Source organism: Trachypithecus francoisi, unplaced genomic scaffold, assembly GCF_009764315.1.
Source record: "Trachypithecus francoisi isolate TF-2019V2 unplaced genomic scaffold, Tfra_2.0 Lachesis_group9, whole genome shotgun sequence".
Taxonomy (NCBI): Eukaryota; Metazoa; Chordata; class Mammalia; order Primates; family Cercopithecidae; genus Trachypithecus; species Trachypithecus francoisi.
This window is the reverse complement of record NW_022681474.1, coordinates 62,665,981-62,670,289: the sequence shown is the minus strand read 5'-3', so window position 1 is coordinate 62,670,289 and position 4,309 is coordinate 62,665,981. Positions and strand designations below refer to the sequence as shown.

The 4,309-nt window shown below is 36.2% G+C and overlaps 1 long non-coding RNA gene across 1 annotated transcript; it reads right to left on the bottom strand.

Moving 5' to 3' along the window:
- Positions 1–2,279: 2,279 nt before the first annotated feature.
- On the bottom strand, positions 2,280–3,993 carry LOC117082159. The gene is made up of 3 exons (XR_004436497.1): positions 3,922–3,993; positions 3,195–3,269; positions 2,280–2,926 (listed from the first exon to the last, which is right to left on the bottom strand). It is a non-coding gene; the product is annotated as an uncharacterized LOC117082159 (long non-coding RNA).
- Positions 3,994–4,309: the final 316 nt, after the last annotated feature.

Here is a 4,309-nt window from a genome sequence, read left to right as displayed (position 1 = left end):
TGCCAAAAAAATCAACTTTTATTCTAGGTTCAGGGGGTACATGTGCAGGTTTGTTACCTGGGTATGTTGCATGATGCTGAAGTTTAGGGTATGAATGATCCTGTCACCCAGGTACTGAGCATAGTACCCAATAGTTTGTCAATCTTTACCCCCTGTGTTTTCCTTCCACTTCTAATAGTCTCTAGTTTCTATTGTTGCCATTTTTATGTCCATGAGTATCCTGAACATAAAAAAATGTTCAGCTCCCACTTGTAAGTGAGAATACGTGGTATTTGGTTTTTCTATTCCTGCATTGATTTGCTTGGAATAATGGCCTCTGGCTGCATCCATGTTGCTGCAAAGGACCTGATTACATTCTTTTTCATGGTTGCCTAGTATAGTGTATGTACGGCATTTTCTTTATCCAATCCACCATTAATGGATATCTAGGTTGAGTTCATGCCTTTGCTATTGTGAACAGTGGTACAACGAACATGCAGGTGCATGTCTTTTTGGTAGAATGATTTGTGGTTTTTGGTGTTGGTTTTGTTTGTTTGTTTGTTTTTGATATATACCCAGTAATGGGATTGCTGGGTTGAATAGTAGTTCTACGTTTTTTAAAAAATCTCCAAACTGCTTTCCATAGTGCTTGAACTCATTTACATTCCCACCAACAGGGTAAAGGAGTCCTGTTTCTCCACAGCCTTACCCATATCTGTTGGGTTTTTTTTTTTTCTCTTTTTCATAATAGTCATTCTGACTGATGTGAGATGATATCTCATTGAGGTTTTGATTTGCATTTCTGTGATGATTAGTGATGTGGAACATTTTGTTGCATGTTTGTTGGCTGCTTGTATATCTTCTTTTGAAAATTGTTCATGTCTTTTGCCCATTTTAAAATATGGTTATTTGTTCCTTGTTTGTTGAGTTGTTTAAGTTCCTTACAGATTCTGGGTATTAGACCTTTGTTGGATGTGTAGTTTGCAAATATTTTCTCCCATTTGGGAGAAATCCATTAATAATTTCTTTCACTGTGTAGAAGCTTATTAGTTTAATGAAGTCCCACTTGTCAATTTTTGTTTTTGTTGCATTTGCTTTTCAGGATTTAGTCATAAATTCTTTCCCAAGGCTGATGTCCAGAATGGTGTTTCCTAGGTTTTCTTCTACATTTCTTAAAGTTTGAAGTCACAAACATTTAAGTCTTTAATCCATCTTGAGTTAATTTTTGTATATGGTGAAAGATAGGAGTCCAGTTTTGTTCTTCTGCATATAGCTAGCCAGTTATCCCAGCACCATTTATTGAGTAGGGAGTTGTTTCCCCATTGCTTATTTTGTCAACTTTGTCAAAGGTAAGATGGCTGTAGATGTGTGGCTTTATTTCTGAGTTCTTTATTCAGTTCCGTTAGTGTATATGTCTGTTTTTGTAGCAATACCATGCTGTTTTGGTTATTGCAGCCTTACAGTATAGTTTGAAGTACAGTAATGAATGTCCCTGGCTTTGTTCTTTTTGCTTAGAATTGCTTTGACTATTCATGCTCCTTTTGGTTCCATATGCATTTTAGAATAGTTTTTCCTAATTCTGTGAAAAATGATGTTGGTAGTTTGAAAGGAATAGCATTAAATCTGTAGACTACTTTGAGCAGTATGGCCATTTTAACAATATTGATTCTTCCAGTCTTTGAGCATGAAATGTTTTCCCATTTATTTGTGTCATCTATGATTTCTTTTAGCACTGTTTTGTAGTTCTCTTTGTAGAGATCTTTCACCCCATTGGGTAAGTGCATTCCTAGATATCTTATTTTTTTGGTGGCTATTGTAAATGGGATTGTGTTCTTGATTTGGCTCTCGGCTTGAACTTATTGCTATATGGAAATGCTACTGATTTTCATACATTGACTTTGTATCCTGAAAATTTATTGAAGTTGTTTATCAGTTCCAGGAGCCTTTTTGTGGAGTCTTTAGGGTTTTTTAGTTATAGAATCATATTGTCAGCAAAGAGAGATAATTGACCTCTTTTTCTATTTGGATGTCTTTTTCTTTCTCTTTCTTGATTGATCTGCTAGTACTTCCAGTACCATATTGAAGTACTGGAAATAGTGAGAGTGGGCATCCTTGCCTTGTTCCAGTTCTCAAGAGGAATGCTTCCAGTTTTTGTCCATTCAGTATGATGTTGGCTGTTGGTTATCATAGATAGTGCTTATTATTTTTAGGTATGTTCTTTCTTTCTTGAGGGTGTTTTGTCATGAAAGGATGTGGATTTTATTGAAAGCTTTTTCCACATGTAATGAGATGATCTTGTGTTTTTTTTTTTTTTTAGTTCTGTTTATGTAGTAAATCACATTTATTGATTGTATATATTGAGCCAACCTTTTATACCAGGAATGAAACCTATTTGATCATGGTGAATTAACTTTTTGATGTGTTGCTGGATTTGGTTTGCTAGTATTTTGTTGAGGATTTTTGCATCTATGTTCATCAGGGAGATTGGCCTGTAGTTTTCTTTTTTTGTTGTGTCTTTGCCAGGTTTTGGTATCAGGGTGTTGCTAACTTCATACAGTGAGTTTGGGAAGAGTCCCACCTGCTCAATGTTTTGGAATAGTTTCAGTATTGTTAGTACTAGCTCTTTTTGTACGTCTGATAGAATTTGTCTGTGAATCTGGCTGGTCCAGTGCTTTCTTTGGTTGGTAGATTTTTTGTTACTGCTTCAATTTTGGAACTCGATATTGATCTGTTCAGGGTTTCAGTTTCTTCCTGATTGAATCTTGGGAGGTTGTGTGTTTCCAGGAATTTATTAATTTCTTCTAGATTTTCTAGTTTTTGTGCATAGAGATGTTCATAACAGTCTCTGAGGTTCTTTTGTATTTCTGTGAGATCAGTTGTAATGTCACCTTTGTCATTTCTGATTGTGCTTATTTGGATCTTTCATGTGCTTATCCATAAAGGAGGTCTAAACAAAATCAAAAAAATTAAAATCATACTAACCATATTCTCAGACCACAGTCAAATAAAAATAGAAATATCAAGATCTCTTAAAACTGCACAATTACATGAAAATTAAACAACCTGCTCCTGAATGACTTTTGAGTAAGCAATAAAATTAAAGCAGAAATTTTAAATTCTCTGAAATAAATGAAAACAGAGACACAATATACAAAAATTTCTGGGATGCAGCAAAAGTAGGGTTAAAAGGACAGTTTGTAGTGCTAAATACCTACCTCAAAAAGTCAAAAGGATCTCAAGTTGATGATCTAACATCACCCCTGGAGGAACTAGAAAAACTAACCCCAGTGCTAGCAGGAGGGAAAAAAAAAGAACTAAAATCAGAACAGAGCTGAACAAAATTGAGACCCCAAAACTATACAAAGAATCAACGACATCTAAAATCAGTTCTTTGAAAAGATGAACATGATCATAAACCACTAGCTATATTAACAAAGAAAAAAAAGACCCCACCTCTTAATATCACCACAATGACCATTAAATTTTTGAGAAAACACATTCAAACCACTGTTTCTGCATTCGCTACTGAGCATGCTCATCATTGCATAGTGACCAGTTGGAAAGTGAGTAAGAATCCCAAGATTTAGATTTGGGCATGAGTCCAAAGAAGTCTCTTATACCTCATGTCTAAACCGTAGTCTTGATACGAGCTTTTACAGAGCTCTGTATTTAGTGCTTGCATAGCTAATCATGGAGTGGACATGGTTTTTCATTTGCTGGCTGTGGAAGGCCCATGGGAAAGAGAATGATGAGCTGGATCACACGATACATCTGGGGAGGGGGTCTCTGACCATATTAGTGTAATGATTAAACTGTTGAACCATGTCTTAATAAGAGCATCTTCAGCAGCACAAACAATGACAACAGTGACAACAAAGGGAAATGGACGCTTATACAATGTGGTGTAGACTTTGACCCAGAAATTCCTCTTACATAACTTACCTTTGGGAAAGTACTTGCTCATGTGTTTCATGAGTTTGCAAAATCCCAATGATGTTTACTGCAGTGTTTTCTTTAATGGAGAAACATCCTTGGGGGAATCTTTCATCAAGAGATGACAGCTTAAATAAATTGTGGAATATTCAGTCAATGACTGCAGCCCATGAAAAGAATGAGATTGATCTCTATATAGTAATCAGAAAATTCATTAGGTGAGGAAAGTACATTGCAGAACATTATCTGTTTTGCGATCATGTGTGCGTGTTTATCCTAAGAAAGAGGTCTGGCCGAGGCTGGGCACGGTGGCTAGGCTTGTAATCCAGCACTCTGGGAGGCCAGGGAGGAAGATTTCTTGAGGCCAGGAGTTTGAGACCAGCCTGCTCAACATAGT